Source organism: Notamacropus eugenii, chromosome 2 (assembly GCF_028372415.1).
Source record: "Notamacropus eugenii isolate mMacEug1 chromosome 2, mMacEug1.pri_v2, whole genome shotgun sequence".
Taxonomy (NCBI): domain Eukaryota; kingdom Metazoa; phylum Chordata; class Mammalia; order Diprotodontia; family Macropodidae; genus Notamacropus; species Notamacropus eugenii.
Genome location: NC_092873.1, coordinates 183,041,699 through 183,066,994, shown reverse-complemented (window position 1 = coordinate 183,066,994; position 25,296 = coordinate 183,041,699). Strand labels below are relative to the sequence as shown.

The following is a 25,296-nucleotide window of genomic DNA, read 5'->3' as shown; positions in this document are numbered from 1 at the left end:
AATACCACCCACTGGTTCACTCCGATATTGCACTCTTAGCCAATTAATTCAGCTCCCCAACATTGGTCATTAGCCTTTGGGTATCAAAGTGTCTGCCATCGTTTCCCTCTCCTTACCCTACTTTCCTTAGCAACTTGAGGATGCATGTTTGTATTTCTTGCTCTAGGTAAAATTTTGCTAGTTAACAGTTCTGTCTGGGTCTACACTGGAGTAGTATTTTCTGATACTGCAGGCAAACATTGTACAGTAGAATGAGTATTGACTCTGTAGTCAGAGGTCCAAGTAATGAATCCTACCTTTTAAGTTAACTACAGGAGTCACTTCAATTCCTTGCACTTCTGTTAGGTTTAAGACAGGAGTCACTTCGATTCCTTGCCTTTATGTTTTTTTCATCTGTAAATCAGTGGTGGTAATGTCGGTTTGAATTAGATCACTTCTGAGTTTCCTTCCAGAGGATCTGCATCCTATCTAGATTCTCTGATCCTATCAATATAGGATTCATTCCATGTTCATCATCACCATCATCATGATCATCACATTAGAGATTTTAATAAATGAAAATTTAAAATTCAATAATTTGGGAGGTTTTGGGGGTGGTTGGTGACTGGAAACTCCACATGGAGTGGAAACCAGACTGAGCAGTGGCAGTTGTTGCCAGTGGAGCTGCTCCAGCCATGTCTGCATTTGCAATGTGGCAGTATCACAGGGAGCTTGGCAAAGGGCAGAAGGCTGCTCTAGTTTAACTTTCAAATGGGAAATTTCAGAATCCTTAAAATGTGAATTTTTCTTTATGTAAGAGCAAAGATACCACTAACCCTCAGAAGAAGCTCAGAAGGATACTGACTACTGAAACAGACAGACTTTCCTATGTAGGAAACAATTTGGTCCTGGAGCACTGACGTGCAACAATTTATGCAGGTGCCCTGTTGGTGTTTTGAATAGTAACTGGCCAAATGGAAATATTTGATGCTGAATTGTTTAACATGCAACCAATGTTTTCAGATGACTTGAAAGATAATGAAATAACATTAGGAAATCCGACCAAATCTTGCAGAGATCAGGTAGACTTCTGCATTGAAGCCTTTGGGACTACCAAACAGTAGGGAGCTCTGGGCTGTAGAAGAACGAACAAAGTTGACAGTGAAACTTTAAATATAGTTGTGGCCAAAGTTGCTAAAAATATCATACATGAAAAGAGGATCACTGCTTTTACTAATGATGTTGCCCAAGATGACCTATAAGACGAATCTATCTACCTTGTGCCATGCTGATGGCCTCAAGACAGAGGAAATTTATAAACTTGAAGACTTTTGTCCTGAAGAATATTAAGGACTTCATGTCCCATCTGAAGTTCTAAAGAATGTCACATCTGAAGAAATAGTGAAAATGATAGAAGAAAACAGCTACTGTCCCCTTGTCATAGAAGCCTTGAGGAACTTGCCCTTAGATGAAGAGAGCCAGGACCACAAGGATAGATGTCTATGGTTTTTAAACATCATCAAAGTCAGATCTCAGACTGTGATTAGGAAGAAGAATTCACTGGGACCTGATAAACATGTATTATTAATACCAAACTCCTCAGGAATTTTACTAGTTTGACTTCCAGTAATGGCAGTTTACAGAACTTGACTTCTGACTCAATGAAAGCTAAAATAAGAGCCTATGTAATTGCATTGGCTTTGCACATTAATGATTTCTAGACTGACCTGACAATACTACAGAGGGACATTAAACTCACTGACAAAAGAATAATTGAGATTGCGAAAGTTATGAGGTAGAAGATTTCTAAAAAGAAGTTGGTTTTTGAATCTGGAGATGAAGAGGACCACAAAATGAGAACTTTTGCAACCCCCCACCTTATCTGCCTTATGCCACAGGAAAAAGACTTGCACATTGGGAATTGGGGTTTCAAGGGAGACTGCCCAACCAAAGACGAGAGACCCAGGCCTGCTCCAGTTCGGCATCTGTTTCCTGATGCCACTGGTGTTTCCTTCCTTCCTTCCTTCCTTCCTTCCTTCCTTCCTTCCTTCCTTCCTTCCTTCCTTCCTTCCTTCCTTCCTTCCTTCCTTCCTTCCTTCCTTCCTTCCATTTCCTTTTGGATTACAACATTTATTTCCACAAAATTTCGAGTTCCAATTTTTCTCCCCATCTCTCTCCTCCCCCACCCAATAACAACTTGCATTCTGATTACCCCTTCCCTAAATGTGCCCTCCCTTCTATCACACCCCACCCTTCCCTTATCCTCATCTTCTCACTTTTCTTGTAGGGTGAGATAGATTTCTATACCCCATTACCTGTATTTCTTATTTCCCAGTTATATATAATAACAATTCTCAACATTCATTTCTAATACTTTGAATTCCAACTTCTCTCCCTTCTTCCCTTTCCACCCATCCCCTCTGAGAAGGCAAGCAATTCAATATATGCTATGTATGTGTCGTTTTGCAAAAGACTACAATAATAGTCATGTTGTATAAGACTAACTATATTTCCCTCCATCCTACCTTGTCCCCTCTTTATTCTATTCTCTCATCTGACCTTGTCCCTTCCCAAAAGTGTTTACTTCTAGTTATTCCCTTCCCCAATTTGCCCTCCTTTCTATCATCCCCCTCATCCCCCTTGTCCCCTTCTCCTCTACTTTCCTGTTGTGTGAGATAGATATTCATACCAAATTTAGTGAGCATGTTATTCCTTCCTTAAGCCATATGTGGTGAGAATGCTTCACTTTTCCCCTCTCACCTCCTCCCTTTTCTCCTCCATTGAAAAAGATTTTTCTTATCTCTTTTATAAGTGATAATTTGTACCATTCCATTTCTCCCTTTCTCCTCCCAATATATTCCTCTCTCACCCCCCAATTTTATTTTTTATAGACATCATCCCTTCTGAAGCAACTCAACCGATGCTGTCTGTGTGTGTGTGTGTGTGTGTGTGTGTGTATATGTGTATGTGTGTATAATCCTCCCACCTATTCAAATTCTGAGAAAAGTCTCAAGAGTTACAAATACTATCTTTCCATGTAGGAATGTAAACAGTTCAGCTTTAGAAAGTCTTTTATGATTTCTCTTTCCTCTGTACCTTTTCATACTTCTCTTGATTCTTGTGTTTGAAAGTCACATTTTCTGATCTTTTCATCAAAAATTCTTGAAAGTCCTCTATATCATTGAATGATAATTTTTTCCCCTGAAGTATTATACTCAGTTTTGCTGGATAGGTGATTCTTGGTTTTAATCTCAGTTCCTTTGACTTCTGGAATATCATATTCCAAGCCCTTTATTCCCTTAATGTAGAAGCTGCCAGATCCTGTGTTATCCTGATTGTATTTCCAAAATACTTGAATTGTTTCTTTTTAGCTGCTTGCAATATTTTCTCCTTGACCTGGGAACTCTGAAATTTGGCCACAATATTCTTAGGAGTTTCTCTTTTTGGGTCTCTTTCAGGAGGTGATTGGTGGATTCTTTCAATATTTATTTTGCCTTCTGTTTCTAGAATGTCAGGGTAGTTTTCCTTGATAATTTCATGAAAGATAATGTCTAGGCTTTTATTTTGATCATGACTTTCAGGTACTCCCATAATTTTAAAATTGTCTCTCCTGGATCTATTTTCCAGGTCAGTTGTTTTTCCAGTGAGATATTTCACATTATCTTCTATTTTTTCATTCTTTTGTAATTTCTTGGTTTATCATATAGTCATTAGCTTCCCTTAGCTCCACTCATTTTTAAAGAATTATTTTCTTCAGTGAGTTTTTGAACCTCTTTTTCCATTTGGCTGATTCTGCTTTTTAAAGCCTTCTTCTCCTCGTTGGCTTTTTGGACCTCTTTTTCCCATTGAGTTAGCCTATTTTTAAAGGGGTTATATTCATCAGCATTTTTTGGGTCTCCTTTAGCAAACTGTTGACTTGCTTTTCAAGCTCTTCCATGGCCTGAGCCCATTGCATATTCATTTTGGAGCCACTGGATGCAGAAGCCTTGACTTCCTCTGACAATATGCATTGTTCTCCCTCATCTGAGAGGATGGAAAGAAATACCTGTTCACTTTGAAAGTAACCTTCTATGGTCTTATTTTTGTCCCCCTTTTTTAGGCATTTTCCCAACCAGTTACTTGACTTCTGAATCCTTTGTCAAGAGGAGGGTCCTAGTGTTCCTCCTCACCCCAGGACCATGCTCAGGGCTGAGATTCAGATCAGCTGCTCAATTTCCCAGGGCCTTTAAGTTGAGCCACTCCCACAATGGAAGCTACTGCTGACTTGGCCACTGCCAAGCAGTGCTGTTGCTGTCCTGCTGCTTAGGGCCTGTGCTGGGGGGGACCCTGCTCCCCTCTCACCCATCTGGGAAATCCCTGTCATTGACCTTTGAAGCTTTCTTTTGCGCTTGTGGGTTGAGTGATTTGAGACCCTCCCTGCTGGGGATTCTGCTCTGGAGGCCTATTCCTGTCCTGTTCCTCCTGGGGCCATGTGGCCAGGGCTGGGCTTCACTCTGCTCAACATCCTGTGGGATAGACCTTTCCTGTTGGCCTTCCAGGTTACCTTTGGCTGGAAATCTCTTTCACTGTCTTTCTGTGGTTTCTGCTGCTCTAGAATTTGTTGAGAGTCATTTTTTTTACAGGTATTTTATGGGGTGTGGGGGAAAAGCTATAGTATGTGCATCTTTGTACTCCACCATCTTGGCTCCACTCCCTGGTGTTTTTTTTTTTCAAGAATCCATTTGCTGGACCAGATTATTTGTAAAAGTGGTAAATTAAATGATATCTTAATCAAGGGAAAAAATTCAATCATTTTATTTGTATTAAAAACAAACTGAAAAACATGAATGATTTGTTCTGTGGTTTTAAAAGCTTGGATCATTAGCTAACACAAAGACAATGTCCTAAAGTCCTGGGTAGTAGATGAAAGAAGGTTTGTTGAAATGTATTGACAGAACTTTTGTCTCAGCACTGGACAGAAAGCAAATGTCCTAAACCATTTCTAGTTGGCCCCTGCTCTTTAATTTCTCAGTCCTCATAACAAGGCCATGGAAAACAACCACCAAACTTTTAGAGGGAGGTCTGGACAGAAGATGAGTCAGTTTGAGAGACCTCCACAAATCAGACTGAAGCAAATTCTCCAGATGCCAAACAACTAGACAGAGTTTTCAGAGTAGCAGTAACTTCTCACTGTCCCCCTGTCTAAAAGGTTTCCAATGTGTGTTTTAAAGCAATATTTCCTCACAGACAAATTCCTGGTTCACTTCAGGGGGCTTGACCCCAAGAATGAGTTAGACAAGAAAGCGGCTGTGGATAGATGAGAGCCATTGGACGAGAGCCAGGCAAATACACCTAGAAGAAAAGATATTTATTGCTAATGTAGGACCTGAGTCCAGGAAGAAAAGATGCGGTAGATTCCTTATACCTTCTGTTACCATAGGGACTGTGACTCAAATAGCAAATATTAATGTTATGGTATAGCAGATGGTGTGCTAGGCATGGACTGAGAATAGCGAGGGTTCAAATTCCATCTCCCACACAGTGCCTGCCTCAATCTCTCCCAATGCTACTCTATTCCTTTTCTTATACTGTTGCTTGTGTTTGGGATATCCCTCTTTCCTCTTTATATTTCCTTTGTATTCCTTTTTGCTGTATTACTACCTATCCATCAGAGTTTAACTCAAGTATCACCTTGTCTACAGAATCTTTTTTCTGTTCCTGGAGTTTCCATCCCTGTCAATAACAATCTTCTCACTTGGAATTAATTTTTTTAATGTCATCTTTCTTTAAATAGTATTTTATTTTCCCCAATTACATGTGAAAACAATTTTCAGTTCAGTATCATTTCTTCTCTGGGGATAGATAACATTTTTCATATTAAGCCCTTCAGAGTTGTCTTAGATCACTGTATTGCTTAGAACAGCTAAGTCATTCACAGTTGATCATCTTGCAATATTGCTGTTCCTGTGTATAATGTTCTCCTGTTTCTACTCATTTCATTTTACATCAGTTCATATAAGTACTTGCATCTAATTTAGTATTGTATTGTTTATTATCATTAATTATGTTATTAATTATTTATTAATCAATTATTAATTTATTTTTTATTAATTATAATTAATTATTATATGTTTTTGTGTCATTTATGGACCCTGCTCTGACTGATGAGTCCCAGTCAATATCTCCATTTCATGAAGTGCCCAAAATAGGCTCATTTTATTCCCAGTTCAACCTATTTTCTGAAGCTCTCTATCTTCTGACTCACAGCTTTGCCTCCTTGAGATGTCCTGCTCTGGGTCCTGTTCCCTTCATTGATGATTTCCTAGCTGGAACCACCCTCCCCTGCCTAGCTCCATTTTATGTTTTGCTTTTCTCAATAAGAATATAGTGGACAGCTAGGGGATGTGGTGGATAGAGTGTTGGGTCTGATGTCTGGAAAACTCATATTTCTGAGTTCAAATCTAGCCTCAAACATTTACTAGCTGTGTAACCCTGGGGAAACAGCTGTATTATCTTTTCCAAGAATATCTCAGATAGGGTCACAAAGAGTCAAAAGACTGAATAACAACACTTGTATTTGTATTTCTAGTGCTCAGCAGAGTGCTTGGCATATAAACAATAAATGTTCTCTCTCTCTCTCTCTCTCTCTCTCTCCTTTTCTCTTATCACTTCAGCTTCATTGAGATACAGGCTATTATTTAAAATTTGTAATTTCCCTGGTTATTATCAAACTCTCTGCACTCTGTGGATACTTACAGAATGTCTGTTGACTTGTTGAATTCCAGCTTTTGATTGCTTGTTCAATGATCTTGATGGCTGACCTTGTCATCTAGTGATTCTGGCCCATGTATGCAAAAGAATTTCCTTGCTGTGGCATCTTCTTTGGTTTCTCAATTTAATTCAGTTATTGCCATGGAACCTACCCAACATCAATCCATAATAGTTTAGAGCAAATGGTGAGGATGATTAGGGGAGAAGGAGACAATAACAGCATAAAAAAGAGGAACTTTACTGAAATAAACCCTTGTGCTTTAATCTAACAATAATCAGGCAACAAATCCTGCCAGAGTTCTTAATGGCAGGCAGGTCTTTGAGCTATATATGATATAATACCACAAACAGGCTATAGACAAATGGTAGCATTTAAAAATAGCAGCTGACATGTTGCATCCTGTGTCATAAAACAAGTAAGGGATGTGTGAATAGGCCTTCAAAATTCTTTATTATTATTTCAAAACTACTTCAGGATGAACTCTGAATAGAAATCATTGAACTGTACAATGACTGAGCTCAGAAGGAAGAAATCATGAACTAAACAGGAGTAATGGTAATAATCATAGGTAAATTTATTTAGTGCTTTAAGGTTTGCAAGGGACATTATTCCTGTGCTGCATGCCTAAATTAATCTCCACTTAATTAATGCTCATGATAATCAGAAATAAGAATGTCTGCCAATCTTTCTGTTACAAGTAATTGGTACAGAGTTGTAATCAGAGGTTTGAGATAGAATAGCAACATCCTAAGCAATTTTGAGAAAGAATCTACCCTCCAGATATGGTTGTGGCCAAGTTTAATCCCATTTACTGGTGAACAAATCTTTCTGCAGCTGAGAGTGGTGGGTTGTTTGAGCTCAGGAATTCTGAGCTACTACAGACTAAGCTGATACCTGGCATCAATGTGGTGAATCTCCAGACTGCCTGAGAAACAGTAAATGGCCCAGGTTGTAAAAAAAGCAGTTCAAACCTTCTAAGCTTAGGTTTAGATCCATAGGAAGCAGAATTGGAATACAGAATTGGGGTCGAGAGAGAGAGAGAGAGAGAGAGAGAGAGAGAGAGAGAGAGAGAGGGAGAGAGAGAGAGAGAAAGAGAGAGAGAGAGAGAGAGAGAGAGAGAGAGAGAGAGAGAGAAAGACAGACAGAGAGACAGAGAAAGACAGAGACAAAGGGAGACAGAAACAGAGAAACAGAGAGAGAGAGAGAGACAGAGAAACAGAGAGAGAGAGAAGAAGTGAGTGAGAGGAAAAAGGAAGGATTTGAAAACAAATATCATCAAAGCTATTTGTAAAAAAAATTGAGGGCTACATGTGGTGAGTTATATAAGATCAAGCAATTAATCAACAGACATTTTTAAAGCAATAATTATTAAACCCTTACTATATATTAGAAACTATTCTGAGGATATAAAGAAGAAAAAATAGTCTTTGCCTTATTAAAGAACTTGCTGTCTACGCTTGTGGGGGTAAGGACATATATAAAGAATAAGCACACAAATAATTCGTTTTTGTTGGGGAGGTGAGGAACTGGAAGGCTCAAGACAGACTCCATGGAGAAGTTGAGTTGAGCTGCTACAATAAGACATTGACTGAGTATTACAAATTGTAAAAACATAACCACAAAGGTAGGTGAAGAGCTTCTTTGACTTCCATGATAGCACCAAAGGTTTCTTTTTCAACTCATGCTTAGTTCCACTCTTTAAGTGATTTTTGTTCTTGAGTAGTAAATAAGTGGAACCTCAGGGTCATCTGTTACTTTCTGTCTAAGCACAACTTCAGCGTTGTCAGGGGAAGTGTCACAACTAGCAACCAGAAGATTATGTTCATCTTAATGCATTAACGCAGGTTCAAAACTCAGTAACAGCTTGATATTTGAGAAAGGGCCCTCATCCTGAAATAGCCAAAAAATGGAATGTATTGTGCCAGAAGGTAATGAAGTGACTGAGTCCTCCAAGGTAGGCTTTTGTGGATGAGAAATGAGGACAAAATTCACAAGATCCAAAAAGACTGAAGCTTTCACTTTATTCTTGTACAAGTTTTATGGGACATGCCCCACCTAAGTTCAGTGGGGCAAATTCCAACAGAATTTATTTGGTTTCCTTGGAAGGTAACAATGCAGTGACTAATTTCTCATCTCTCTTGTCTCTGTCCTCTTTTCTCTCTATGTTTCTGTCTCTTTTTGTTTCTCTGTCTTTCTGTTTCTTTGTCTCTCTCTTCATTTTACTTGGATTTGATTTTAGACTCTTGAAAGTTTTTTACAGTAATTCATACTCTATTGAACTCAGGATCAGAGTACCATCAATATATTTCATGACACCTAGAATCCTAGAAAATAAGCTCTGTGTGAAGTATTAGAAAATTAGAGCATCAACAAAAATTATGATATGGCTGAATTGACAATGTTCTTTGACAAGTGATGAGTATTGAACATTTGTATTAGCATCATGGAATAATTGTTGATAATCTTGGAGTATGTCAAGTTTTTTTCAAAACTCCCTTCCCTGAAAAAAAGAGAAGTTAGCAAGGCATGGACCATTGAGATGATTGCTATAAACATTGCTTAATGATCAGATGCAAATCTAAAAGTTTTATTTAGAAATCTTCTTTGAACCAGTTCAGATGATACCTTCAAACACTAACCACTCCCTATATCCATTTCCCTTCTATCATATAAGTACTTTGTGTGCCTCTTTTTGTAAGATAATTTCCCCAATTCTTCCTTCCTATTCCCCATTGTCTTAGTGTATCCCTTTTTCTCATCTTTTCATTTTTATTTTGAGATTATTCCAATATAATAGACTCACACTCAACACATCTGTCCTCATAGACTCCTTCTAGTTGCCCTAATAATGAAAACGTTTTAAATACTTACATGTATCATCTTCTCATATGGGAAGTTCAATAGTTTAGTCTTACTATGTCCCTTATGATTTCTCTTTCATGTTTTTCTTTTAATACTATTCTTTTTCACTCTTCAGTCTTGGTATGGATGTCATATTTCCTATTCAGCTCTGGGCTGTATATCAGGAATTCTTGAAAGTCCTTTATTTCATTAAATGTTTACTTTCTGCCCATGGGGTTATACTCAGACTTGATGGGTAGATTATTCTTGGTTATAATTCCAGCTCCTTTGCAATTTATATTTTTGTAAATATTTATCCATTTCATTTGGATGATCAGTTTTATTTGCATATAGTTGGGCAAAATGGCTTCTAATAGTTGCTTTGATTTCACCTTCATTGGTTGTGCATTTACCTTTTTCATTTTTTAAACTGATAATTTGGTTTTCTTCTACTTTTTACTCATTAGCTAACAGTTTTTCCTTTGCCTATGAGAACGGTATATTCCAGTTCCTTCATTTCTTTATATAGTATGGTAACTTCTAAATTTTGTGTGATCTAGAATGTGGCCCCATGGCATTTAATTTGTCTATTTATGGCTACTTGCAGTCTTTTTACTTTGACTTTGGAATTTTGGAATTTTACTATAATATTCTGGGTAGCTTTCATTTTGGGATTCCTTTCAAGATGTGATAGATAAATTGTACATACATAGATATGTATAAATATGTATACATATAAGTATTTCTACTTTGCCATTTAGAGCTATGATATATAAGTAGTTTTCCTTTATAATTTCTTAGAATATGATGTATAAGTTCTTTTTTAAAAAAAATCAGCATATGCTGGTAGTTCAATAATTGTTAAATTACCTTTCCTCCATCTATTTTCAAGGTCAGATTTTTTTCTCATGAAATATTTCACATTTTTTCAATCTTTTGATTGTGTTTAATTATTTCTTAATATTTCAAGGAGTCATTAGCTTCCACTTGACCAATTTTAATTTTTATGGAGTTATTTCCCATAGTGAAGACTTGTATTTTTTTTAAACCAAGCTACTAAATTTCTTTTTATAATTTTCTTGTGCTATTATTCCTTTTCCCAATTTTTCCTCTACATTATTATTTGATATTTAAAATCTTTTTTGACTCTTTTTATGTCTTTCTTTAGCTTTTCTAGGGATTCTTGTCTAATTTGTATTCTTCTCTTAGGGGGTGGTGGGACTTTAATTGTGGATATTTTAGGATTGTCTTCTGAATTTGTGTCTTGAACTTCCCTGCTGCCATACAAGTTTTTCTTTTTTTTTCTGGTCAGTTTCGTTTTGGGGGGGGTGGTTATCTGCTCATATTTCCAGCTCATGCCTTGGCTTTGATCTTTATGGTAAAGTTAGGCTCTCATCATCTCTGGGTAGGGGGTCATAGTGATGACTAGTTCGAACTTCTGTGTCTAGGAGGCTAGATCTGAGGGCCTGTAGGATATTACTGTCTCCAAGGTGGCATGATTCAGGGAGAGTTCTAGTCACTAAGTTTCTGGTCTGCACTTTGCTCTTTACCCCGGCTCCCTTGTGACCTGCAGAATGTAGCCATTCCATTCTTTTGTAGAACTGTGACCCAGGAATAGGAGGAGGTGTCCAATGCCAATGCCAGTGCCAGTACAGGGGTCTATTGCAACAGCTCTCTGACCAGCAGTTTAAACTCCTTACTGTTCTTGGTGCCCTACTACCATTGTTGCTGCTGCTTCCACAGCTCGTGTTATATCTACCCCCAGGTCCCACAGTTGGTGCTACCTCTTTCCTGGTTCCTACTAATCAACTCCAACTCCAGTGTCCTCAGACACAACTCTCTTTTAGTCCCCTTAAGTTTTCCACTGGAAACTTAACTTTTTAAAAAAATATCCTCTTAATTTGATTCAAAGTATTTATTAACAATTGTTTAGAGGATTGTGTTGGGTCAACTCAGTGAAAATGTATAATTCTCTTAGCCCTGTTGACTCCTCCCCTGTTAAATTCTGTTTTGTATGCAGGGTTATTGCTGTCATAATGAGAAGACATATTAGGATAGGAGAAAAGGCAGTATCAAAGTTATAGGAATCAATGTAATCATGAATGGCAGACAAGGAGATATATAGGACCACAGGCACAGAGAAATGGAAACAGATGAACGAGTAACAAGATTACTTATTACACAGTATAATAGATTTAGAAGAAGAGTTTAAATCAATCTAGGTTACCTCTGAGGGTCTTTTTTTTTATACCTCTAGTCAGCGCCAGAACCAGTTTAGAAGCTCAGTCCTTTAACTCCTAATCCACTGTTCTTATCAAGGTGCTACATTACTTTATAAACATGAAGAAATGAGAGGAATGAGGAATGGGTAGTGTCAGATGGCAAGCATGGTCCTTATGACTTATCCCAGTTCTTTTCTCTGTCAGATGTCAATTACAGTACAGGCAACAAGGTCAGAAATTTTAGCTGGAGATCTCTGGGGAGCTGAGCTTTTCTACATGCCATGTCATTTTCTTTTTTCCTGACAGATTTGAAATTCTTTCAGAACATGAGTCTCAGGAAATTCTCTTTGACTACAATGGTTTAGCAAGATCTTTTTCTGCTGGTACTTTTGTGTGAGTTTCTTGTACTTCTTTGGCGTACATATATATGTCCATGCAATGCAGCACATGTGAGCACATGTCCACATGTGCACACAGCATACTGTACACATAGTGCATTAATATATATGTGCAAATATGCACACATATTCATGTGCATATAATACATTAACATGTATCTTACATTCAATGCAATTGTGCAATACAATCCACATTTAAACACCTATGCATACATCTACATGATTACTTGCATGTGCTTAAATATGTATATGTCTATCTATGTGTGTTGAATAGGGATGTATATGTAAATTTATGTGTGTGCATGTCTGTGTATTATATGTACACATGTATATTCAGCTGCATGTTCACTGGATGTAGATTGTGCATCGCATTACAGTATATGCGTATGTGCACATATACATATGTGTATATAAGCAGATATAAAAGTGTATGCTATATTCCTGGTTTAAAGGAAATCATTTGGTTGATGGCCAATCATTTTATAGACAAGGCAGAGATGACAGAGATGAGATGTCACTTGCCACTTACAGTCCAGGCAATAAAATCAGGGCTCTAGGGTACATTTTACCAGTTAGTTGAGCTGTTCCCACTGACATGTCAAAGGAGTTCTTTTTCAGTATCAGATTTTAAAGTCCTTCAGAACATTGGCCTTCAAGATCGGCCACAATTGCTTTGGGCAGTGATAGTGATGAATCCTTGAACCTGATCATTTGCAGGGTCATTGTATAAACTGCAGAATCTAACCAATATTCTACAGACCATACAGAGTGTAGAAGGTTGTCTTTATTACCTTCCAGTTTTCCAATTCTGTTTTCTATCCCCTGGAGGTCAAATTCTGTCAATAGTATTGTCTCTGTCAGCTGGTCCAGCAGGCAGGGACATAAGGGCAGATAAGAACATATTTTTTCAGATTCTACCATAGTGACAAGAGCAAATTCTTTATTTTTCTTGACACATAATATCAGATTTTTGGCAAGGAATGGTCAGATATGCCACTCTGATGTGTTCTTTATTTGAAAATTTGAATAATAGTCTCTAGTTTGTCAATAAGGATATTCAATCAGACTGAATTATTATTTGTGAGTCAGAGGATGTAGCTCTAGAGCTAACAGGGTTGTTAGAGGTCATTTAGTGCAACCCTTTACTTATACAGATGGAAAAAACTGGGACCTAGTGAGGCTTAGTGACTTGCTCAAGGTTACAAAGGTCATAAGAATTATTGGTGGGATTTAAATTCAAGTCCTTTATTCTAGGGACTCCCTCTCTCCCACTTTTCTGTGGTATTCCTTAACCAAGGTCAACTACTCAATCTTAGGGTTTGGGTGATGACAGGGACACTTGTTCTTGCTAAGTGGAAACTGAGTTCATGAAGCTTCCAAAGGGATCTTAAACCATGAGGAACAGGACCTATAATTCCTGGTAGTTTGAACATTTGATTTTGAAAGTGATGAATTGGTAGGTCATGGAACAGATTCTAAGGGTTTGTCAGTCTGGGGATTGGTGAGGAGGAGGTACTATTGCAATCTCTTTGATCAGAAGGGATGGGTGTGGGTTAATTTATGGATGGCTGTGTACCTCAGTTTGGGGTGATTTATACCTAAATATCAAGGACAGGACAGATCTGATAACCAACCTAAGATGCATAGCTATGTCTTTCCATCCCTTACCCCCATCAAAACCTCCATTGCATATTAAACTACCAGTAGGAGGAATGACATGTACGTAGCAAATGAAATACAGTATTGTATAAGCATAAGCAAAGTGTGATTTTTTGATGCTTTTTTTTTGGAATTCAGTTTCCTAGGCTGAGACTATATAGTAAACATCTGAAGGATTAGTCTCTTTTTAACCCTAATAATACATAGCTGTGCTGAGTTATGTAGATTACATGCTTTCTGACTCTAAGTCAATTTGGGGCCAAGTCAGAGTTATATACTCTGGGAGGCTGGCATTTTGCTTTAGAGGCTTGCACACAAGAAGGATCTTTTGATTCCCTGGACAGTACTCTGAGCAGCCATTTGTTAAGAGCCCTCTGACTACTCAGGTGTTGGTGCTATTCCAGTTTGGTGGTGTATGTATGTTTATTACTTTGTTCAGACAGTTGAAGCCCTGTCAAATCTCTGTCCTAATTTCTCTGGTTGTATTTTCTATACTCACTTCTTTCTACTTATCTGTAATTAAAATGACCTGCACAGCCCTCCCTCACTCAAAACAGTGTTAAGTGCAAGTCATGTCATTATTCCTCTGATGGCATGGTCTTCTTTGGCAATGAAGGATGAACACATACACACACAATTAAAGTAAGATTGTTGTCTTTCCTTTAGAAAAACATATCAAAGAACCTGTGCTAGCAGCCTACCCTGTGTGCTAGTGTTGTTGCTATTACAAGTGTACAAACAGATTCCAGGGAAAAGACAATAGCAAATTGTTGGAATTTGGCTAAACTAGCTTTATCAGCTAGCCCTTGAATACAACTTTGAAAAAAGCTGGGAATTGTATGAGGCAGAAGTGAGAAGAACGTACATTCCAGGTAAATGACACAGCCTTTGCAAAGGCAGAGAGGAAGGAGATGCATGTACTGTATACTCAACAATCTGTAGACTTGTTTGACTAGAATGTATGGAGAGCAATGAGAAATAAATTTGGAAAGTTAGATTGGAATGAGATTATGAAAGGCTTTAAGAAGCAAATGGAGACATTTATGATGTATTCCAAAGACAAGAGGCAACCACTAATATTTCTTGAACAAGAGAAGGAGATAGTCAAAACGGTACATAGGAAAATCAATTTCAAAGCTATACAGAGGGGTTGGATCCTGCCTCATTCATTTATAAGCTGTGTGACTATGGGCAAATTACCAACCTCTCTGAACAACATTATGTAGTCAGACACTATCATATAGTTAGATTGAGAAGTTTTCTAGTGTGCCAGGGGTAAAGAAATGAAATAAAACCTAATGCCTTCCATCAAGAAGTTTATAAACTAATAGTGGTGGTGATAGTGATAGAGGGGGGAAAAGCTTGTTCATAAATGCTTATGGATAAAGATAATGATAGAGACTGGAACTGAGATTTCATTGGGATCATAAACTTCTCGGTGAGGAAATCTCCTGTACCAATGTAGATATGCAGCTGTTTTGGGAATTGAATTACTAATTGGAAAGAGTTGCTTAGAACAGAGAAGTAAAGTGACTTGCCTGGAAACACACAGCCATTATATTTCAGACTAGACTATTCTGTAATTTAAATATACTCACGAAGATAAGTTTGAAGCAAAGTGACATGAGAAATGCTAGGTGAGAGAGGTTATTTTCCAGTGAAGGAAAAGTAATAGAGATAGCACTATAGTGGAGCCTTGAAAAAAAGGAAAAGCAAATGTGTTGTGTCCAGTTAAAGGAATAAGCAAGAGAGGGGCCAATCTTTTTGCCATGACAGTCTCTGTCATTGTAAAGTGACTCTGGGTTAAATTATCACACTGTAGAAATCATTGCAGTACCCAAAGGGAGGGAATGCAAAGGAACAAGGCTGAATAAAGAATTCAAATGGAATAAAAACAGTAGTATTGGCCCACAGTTCCTCCTACCCTATATACATAATGGGGAAAGCCAGATGTTTGTAAACAATAAGGATGGCCTTTATTGACATTTTTAAAGTAGTTTTTAAGACATGTAAGAACAACAAAACATGGCGACCAAAACTATGTATTTGAGCAAATGGTACAGGTGCACAGTTTTAAGCAAGTTAAGCAACAAATAGAAGATAGTCAGAGAGAGAGAGAGAGAGAGAGAGAGAGAGAGAGAGAGAGAGAGAGAGAGAGAGAGAGAAAGAGAGACAGACAGACAGACAGAGAGACAGAGACAGAGACAGAGACAGACAGAGACAGAGACAGACAGAGACAGACAGAGACAGAGAGAGACAGAGAGACAGAGAAAGAGACAGAGAGAAGAGACAGGGAGGAGAGAGAGAGAGAGAGAGAGAGAGAGAGAGAGAGAGAGAGAGAGAGAGAGAGAGAGAGAGAGAGAGAGAGAGAGAGAGAGAGAGAGAAAGAGAGAGAGAAAGAAATGAGTTGGAGTGAGATGGTGACATGGAGATGAAAATATTGACAGAGACAGAGATAGAAAGACAGAGGCTATCAAAGAGACAAAGATGGATACAGAAAGAGTAAGAGAGACACATAGAAAAAGACAGAGATAAACATAAAAAGAGACAGACACAGAGACACAGAAAGATGAAAGAGGTCATAGATTAAGTATTAGATAAATATATTTAATGACCTAAGATACAGAGACATTTAAAGTGAGTAATCAAGAAAAAAGACTGCTTACATGAAGGGAAAAGCATCTGTTTCTAATTTTAACTTTTTATTTAGGAGACACTAATATACACATGTACATACACATATGTACCCCTATTTATCTATCTTTATCTCATATACATGTTTATTTCCTCACTTATTTTTCTATGAGAGAATTTCTATGTTGGCTCAGATACCTCAAAGTTCAAATAGTAGAATTCACTTGTCATGAAATTATGAATCCACTCAAATACTGAATCTGAGTTTGATTTGGCATTTAGAACTTTCCCCATTCTGACTCCAAGCTACCTTTCCAACGTTATCTCACATTAGTCTCCCTCATACTGTATTACACTCAAATGGAGCTATTTCTCATCCTATAAAGAGAATTTAGATTCTAATTTTTCCTTTGTGTTGTTGTTCAGTTGCTTTCAGTTGCATCTGACTCTTCATGACCCTATTTGGGGTTTTCTTGGAAAAGATACTGGAATGGTTTGCCTTTTCCTTTTCCAGCACATTTTACAGATGAGGAAACTGAGGCAAGCAGAGTTAAATGACTTGCCCAGGGTCACACAGATAGTAAGTGTCTGAAGCTAGATTTAAATTCACATATTCCTGATTCAATGCCTGGAATTCCATCCACTGAGCCACCCAGGTGCACCAATCTTTTCTAACTCTATCTTTTAAATGTACTTTCTGTACTGATTCAGAATCCAATCCCTCCCTCCTTTCCCTCTTTTTTTCCTCACTGGATACACTTTCAGTCCCTTCAAGGCTCAATTTAGGTACTACCTCCTCCAAGAAGCCTTTCCTCATTCCATTAGCCAGAATTAGGTATAAAGGCTTAGAGAAGTTACTGGCCTCCTTCTTCCATAACTGTTAAATTGGTATCCATCCTTTAAAGCACAACTTCAAGAAAGCTTCCTTGATTCCACTATTGGTAATGACTTTCCTCTCAGACTTCACATACCACTTTATTTTGTGAACTCTTCTATGTCTTTCTCAGGTAATAATGTGTATTCTAGTTATCAGTGTTGCTTTTCTATTCCTTCACCAGATTGTGAGCTCTGGAAGGACAAAGACAGGGTTATATTTCAACTTTGAGTTTCCCTCAAAAAGCCAAGCACAATGAGTTGCACACAAGTACTGTATACAGAACACTCTTGCTGCATTCAGTCAGTTAACAAACAAACATTTGTTAAGTGCCTACTATATGCCCACACTCTGATAACCACTGGCAATAGAAAGAAACAGCTCCTGCTCTCACAAGGAATACAAATTAATAGGTGAGATAAGCTATAAATAATTAGGTATATACAAGATAGAGATAGAGCAGTTCAGTGTCATCTAAAAAGGAAGAAACTGCATTGTATTTTATCATATCGTTCATCTCATAGGCAGGATGGATTTGGGTTGATCTACACTGACATGGGGCCACATGAATTTCTCAAATCATAGCAGAGTGGGGGGGGAGGAGAGAGAGAGAGAGACAGAGAGAGAGAGAGAGAGAGAGAGAGAGAGAGAGAGAGAGAGAGAGAGAGACAGAGAGACAGAGAGAGACAGAGACAGAGACAGAGAGAGACACAGAGACAGAGAGAGATTGAATTAAGAATCCTTGTTTTAAGGCGTGGATAGTATTCCAATGGATGAAGAAATAGGAGTTTCTAGATATGGAAAAAAAATTGTATAGATATGGAGCCAGGAAAGTGGTGAGTATGCATAGGTAATACAGGGCAATCCAATTATCCTCATGTGAAAATTATGCAAAGGATCAGAGTTGGAACTGGGGGGTCATCTTTGGGGTCATCTCATCCAACTCCTTCATTTTAGAGATGAGGAAACTGAGGTTCAGAGAAGTGACATGATTTGTCCAAGGCTACACAGGAATGAAATGTTCAAAGTGGTATTTGAACTCAAGTTCTTTAACTCCAAATCAGAGCCCTTTCCATTGTACCAAGTTACCTCTCAAACCATAGAATTCAAAAAACAAGGAAAACCTAAGATATCCTTAGTTCAACTGCACCATTCAATAACTAAGAAAACTGAAGACTGAAAAAAGAACATGTCTTTATAACTTAAAGTTTATAAATAGTTTCCTTAGAGTCACCCTTTGACGTGAGTGATACCCATTTTAGACCTGAGGAAACAGAGGATCAGAGAGATGTAACAGTGCATGTTTACACAGGTTAATACTCTTTTGATCAACCACCACTGTATATTTTATGAATTAAAGAGAGCAGGGCTTTAGTAGCACATATATACATATATATACACATATATATGTATATATATATAATGTACATATATATTTATTTAAGTTAATTTAAATTGAAAAAATAATGATGTATGAGTACCAGCGAGGTGATATGCTAAACACTAGTGAAATAAAAACAAACAAAAAGAAAAGCCGTTGGGGCCCTCCAGGAACTTATATTGAGTAAACACCCATCCTATATGCAAAAAAGTTAGAAAAATAAAATTTACCTAAGCATGATTGCCATTTCTTTATGTAAAAAAAAAAAAATTAATCAAGAGGTATTTATTAAGTGTCTATGTGCAAGGCAAGAAATACAAATTAAAAAATAAAATAGTCCCCATCCTCAAGAAAGTTGTATTTTACTTGAGGAGACAATATGAATTAGCACATACAAAACAGATACAAAATAAATATTCCCATATGTTAAATATATCCATTTCTTTCTACTTATTTGAATAAGAAGGAATGAAAAAAATGACTTCATTTCCTAACCATAATGTAAGAACCCCTGATTTGTAGCAACCCACTTAATCTCTCCTTTCAATAAATTAATATTATCTGCACCATACAATTAGAACTCCTTTTCAACTATCTTTTTCTCTCAACATCTTTGCCAAACAATTTAACATTTCATTACATCAGCATATCATTTTGTTAGATGCAATGCCCTCTTGTCCATTATTTATCATGCTCATATGTCTTGTCTCCCCATATCTATTGCAAGCTGTTTTTGGTTTGGGGCCATATTTTTAACCCATAGTGTCCAGGAGCAAAATGAATACTTCTCATCCTGGCAGACAGGGTTCATGAACAGGTGAGCAGCATGGTGCAAGTTGAGTATTAGGAAGATTAATTTGGAAATGCTTTGCAGAGAATGGAGGAAAAAGGTTTACTATTTTGTACTATTTTCTTAATTCAGATTCTTCATTTTTCATACACAATATTTCTCTCCTTTTAAAGGAATTCATCAGCTTTCTGAAACTGACATTCTTAGAGCTGTCTGCAGTTCCAAAGAATTGTCACTTTCACCTTATTATAATGTCTTTTCAGAAGGATATCTGATATTAAGTTGCTTCCTCTTTCAGTTGGATCAGCCAGTCACTCTAATTTTGCTGTTTTCTTTATTCTTCTTGTTCAGACTATCATGCTAATTACCTTCTTAGTCTCACTTTCCTCAACATGGTTATAATTAATTGAGAAGACAAGGACTGGATAACCAAAGCCAAATCACTTCTCATCTTCCATAGTGCTTCTCCCCCAAGAATTGTCCCAGAGTGTTTCTAATTAGAGGAAAATTAGATAACATATCAGATGCACCCATAAAGCGTCATGCAAAGTTTTCCGTAAGACATCCTGAGGTATTAATCTATAAAAAAATCATCAATGAAGATCAATTATAGTAGAATAAAATGATATTTTTGCTCATTGCATTCAGAAGAAAAGAAAAGAAAAAATAGCTCTTGGTCATTTTTGCTTGAGATAAATGCTAATTTTTATTGATTTTAATGATCACATGGAAATATACCGTGAAGATATACTTGAGAAGGTACAGAGAACTTACGGAAGGAAAAATAGCTCTCATACCACATTATGCATTTGCAGCAGTGCATTTGCAATTTCTTTTACTGCACAGTAAAAAGAGAAACCAAAGTTTCTTGTTGATTAGGAAAGAAAATTATTTTTTATTAGGGAATATTTCAAATTGTTTCCAAGTTTACAATAGTGATTAGCTATATATTCAGATTGAATAGAGAAATAATTGAGGGAAAATATGGTGTGGTGGAAAGAACATTCGACTGAGTTAGGAAGCTTTGAGTACTAGCTCTGTCACTACTTGGGAAACTTGGAATTTCCTTGGGTCTGTTTCCTCCTACACAAAATGCAAAGGTTTACTTGGTTTACACAATCCATAAGATCCTTTCCAATCCCCAAAGTCTGTGCCTCTTATGGCAATTCATAAATACAGCACACTTAAAAACAAAGTTGCTAGTTTGGTCACTCATTGGAACAACTGAGTAGGTATGGGGCAGGTGGGCTCGTGTGGTGATCATTGGTGAATAACTTTGGTTTACCATGATAATAATTGAGTCAGTAACAGAATGACTCCAGCATTTTCCTTTCCCTTTCACAAAGTAGTCTACTGAACTGCCTTCAGGCAGTGAGTAGCCAGGTTTCCTGGATTTCTCTGATCCTGGGATGAGATCATAATGGAAAGTTCAGGTATAGGCAGGTAATCAATCTTCTGGCTTCCTTTAAGTCCCAGTTAAAATCCCACCCCAGTAGCTAATTAATATTTATTGACTGACTGACTGACTCCCATTTGCCTTTGGGCACTGTCAGTTTTCTTGCCCATAAAATGAGGGTGTTAGATGAGATGATGGCTAAGGTCACTTTTGACAGTGCTGTTATAAGACTGTGATTGGTAAACTGCTACTTATAGCTTGATACATGCCACTTCTACCCCTTTTTTCCCCTATCCTGATGTATATATTTAAAAATTCATCGTAAATTTTCATTTTACCTTTAGAATCTCACTCATATATTATGTTCCAAACCTAATGAAGGGCACTCTTTTACAAATAATTTGTGCTTACATGTACTTTGTAATGTGTTTCTATAGTTTTATTTATTTCATGGGTCACCAACACAAAACAATTATTCCGCTGGTCATTTTGGTTTAATTTAATTTATTAAGTACCTACTACATTCAAAGAGCTAGAAATACAAATGCAAAAATAACATGGTGCAGTAAAAATAATATTCATTAAATTGTTAGTATCAGGGTATAAGCTTGAAATCCAGCTCTGCTATTTAAGTCATCAATAAGTCAAGTCAATAAACATTTCTTAAGTGCCTAAGCATTTTCCAGTCATTGTGCTAAATGCTAGGGATACAAAGAAGGGCAAAAACATACATAACAAAACAAAAAACAAAACAGAAGCAAAACAAAAACCCAGTCCTTACTCTCAAGGAACTCATACTCTATCTACCTGCATGCACAAAGACAAGTCACTTAAACATTGTGGGACTTGATTTCCTGCTTTCCTAACCCATAAAAAGTTGAGATTGAAGTAGATGACCTCTTTGGTAATTTTCATCTCTAGATCTCTGATGCAATGGCTTGGCTTAAAAGAGCTATATTTTATTGGAGGCATACAACCCCTAGAGAAATAAAAATAAAGAACAGGAAAGATAAGGACTGAATCTGTGATTTCATTAGTCTGAGGAATTCTTTGGTAAGGAAATACCATCTACCCATTCATATCAACATTTTTCTGTGAAACTTAAGTCTTAGAACGATGCCCAGAGTATGGAGAAGGCTGCATGATTTGGCCAGGGTCATCCAGCCAGTATGTATAATAGGGAGAAATTGAGAGCAATTCTGCCTGGTCCTAAGGTTCATTACCTGTATATTCTGCCATGGTGCCTCACAATAAAATGAAATATTTGCAAAACAAGTGCAAATCAATTTTAGCTTGGAAAGAGCACAAATTACTATGTGAAGTGCTTCTTTGCAGACAGTGATTGCTTAGAGACAACCCTGAAGTTGCAGTGTGACAATAAATGACTCCATTTCAAAATCATCAGGTCATAGAAACACAAATTCAGATCTGGAATAGACCTTAGTGGCCATCTGGTATAACCGTGGAAGTCATCTATTTTCTCTCATTACAACTATAAAGTTGTCTTCAAGCAACCGCTGCCTGCACCTTAGGATTCCTAGCTCACTTCTAAGCAGAAACCCAGAAAAGTTAACTGTCTAGACAAAGACCACATAGAAATTAAGCTGGAGTTCTGGAATTCAAATCAAGATCATATAATCCATAAAGCATTAAGGTGGAGCTGGTTTCAAATCCTGCCTCAGATTCTTACTACTTGTTTAATCTTGGACAATTTTCTTGGCCTCAGTATTTTCATGTGTAAAGTGAGTGATTTACAGGTCCTTTCTAGATCTAAATCTATGATCCTTCAATTTATGATTCTCTGACTTCAGATCTAGCGCTCTACAATATACCTAAACAACAAAAGCTAAACATTGAATCTGCTTGGAGTTTCTCGGAGAATGATAGTACATAAAACCATTGTCAATGCATTGTAATCCCCCAGGATGCATATACTCATTCTAGAAATGAGCAACATCATAGAATCAGACAGACTTTATCATTAATGAAATTTTCAACATATTAGATGTACTTAGGTTTTTGGAATTCCAGGTACTTTGCCTCTCTTCTGCTCCCTTTTGATCAAAACACCACTAGGATACTTGCAGAAACTGATCTACTCTGTTGTTGTCTACACTGATTGCTTTTGCTTTCCTGGATGAAAAGCTATGAACTTCTTTCTAAGGCTTCCTCCTTCTCATTCTCTGCCTCTTATCTGCTTCCACTAGTGAAAAAAAAATTCTTTTTTATTGAAAGCTATAATTGATTTCTTATTATCATCATTGTATATATATATATATATATACATATATGCATATATATAATATAAAAATATATGCACACATATTAATCATAATTGCTAAGCTTGAATGTACTAATCATGCTATTTTATGTTGAGGAGTCCCAGGAATGTGTCTCAAATGACATTCATAGAACAGTTTAATCTTTTATTTCTCAACATATAACATCCCAATGTGACCCATTTCATTCTTTTGTTCCTCAAAAATGGAGGTGAAAGTAGATGCATTTGGGAAATATCACATTATTGTAAATCTGTACAAGCACACCTGTGTCATTACAAAGGTCTATTAAGAACAAAGAGTAAGAGAACCGACTCCAAGACCATGACCAAGCAATAGTACTCTAGGTCTTGAATATAAATCACAGACATAACTGAAATTGTCCTGGGGAATATGAATTTTGGGGTGAAGGAATAATGGTTCAGTGGTACAGAGGGTAGTCCAAAAAAAGTGGAGAGTGGTCGAGGAAAAGGGCACCATGGTAACTATCATGGTGGAAGGTGATTATACTCCATGTCTCTAGAAGACCTCAAGGAGAAATGACAGGAAAATAATTGCATATGGAAGCAAGTATGTGTCCATATGTCAATTCCTGTATTCTAGTTTTAGCCTCTGCTGACCAGCATGAACTTCAGCAGACCTTGGGTAAAGCCACTGGGAGGTGAAGAAAAGAAGGCAAGTGGGATATGAGTAACTTTTTGGTTGTTTATGGATGCATAAAAATTTCTTTCTTCATTCTCTTTCTCTCCTTATTCTGTAAGCTACTTCCTCTGATTCCTTTCACTTTTCACCATTAGAGCCTCAGTCCCTTCTTCCTTGGCTTTCTTGTCAGCATAGTTCTGTCACTGAGATCTATATATCATCATTTTTTGCCTTGACTCAAGTGTCTGTATCTGATCTCTGCTTTCCTTACATCTTAGTTTTTGTGGAAGGTTTAAAAATCAGGTTAAATTCCGTGACAGTAGCCCTCTGATTTTTAGAGGAAAAATAACCTAGCTTAAAGGCAAACAAAACAGAGAAACCCTTCAACTTGACAATGTTCCCAAGATGATTTATTTTTGTACCATATTTTCTATCCTCTCAATATTTTAAAAATTTCCCCACAGTCATCAAATGACTAATGCTTTTAAGAGCCCCTCTGAGAAAGAGTTACACTATTATAAGGTTAGACAGGACCATGAACATTCATAAACTATCTCCCACCTTTCAGTCAGAACTCTATGTTACCTTATATAGAGAAAATCCTGTAGTATTCATAAACACACCTATAAAAAGATTTGGTCTCCCTTGTCAGTACATTCAATGTGCAATTCCGTTAAGTTGACTCTAACCAACAGAAAATACATTTTGTGCAAATGATCAAGAGACAGTATGGAATAATGGATAGCAAATTAGATTTGGAGTCAGGAAGATTTTGCTTTGAATCTCACCTCAGACCTGAACTGCAGGACCCTAGGCAAGTCATTTGAGTCCTATGAGTCTCACTCTGTCTATAAAATGAGGATAATAATAGTAACAACCTCACAGAGTTGTGAGAATCAGATAAAATAATGAATGTAAGGATTTTTCAGGGGTTATTTAAATGTGAATTCTGTAGGAATGAAATTGTGACTTTCCATCAGAGGTTCATTTTTGTGAGTGTGTATAATGGATCCCTTTGACAGTCAGGTGAAGTCTATGTACCCCTTCTGAGAATAATACTTTTAAAATTAAAAAAAAAAAAGAAATAAAAAGGAATGCAAAAAATGAATGATATTAAAATAAAAATAGATTTTTTTCCCCATCTAAGTCCATAGATCTGCTGAAAAACAATCCATCCATCCATCCATCCCATGTTTTTGTTTTTGTTTTTACATCTGCGTATAAAAATTTAAGAATCTTTGCCACTAAGAGGCACAGTGAATAGAGTTGTGGGACTGGAGTCAGAAAGAACTGACTTCCAATATGACTTGAGACACTTAAGAGCTATGTGTCCCTGCATAAGTCTGCCTCAGTTTCCTTAACTTTAAAATGGAAATTATAGTAGTTAGCTTTCAGGGTTGTGGTGTGTATCAAATGAGATCTTTATAGAGTGCTTAATAAGTTGCTTAAT

The 25,296-nt window shown here is 37.0% G+C and overlaps 1 pseudogene; it reads left to right on the top strand.

The window, feature by feature from the left end:
- The first annotated feature begins 674 nt into the window (after positions 1-674).
- LOC140522890 (DNA-directed RNA polymerase I subunit RPA49-like) overlaps positions 675-25,296 on the top strand; it is a 102,578-nt pseudogene continuing 77,956 nt past the window's right edge.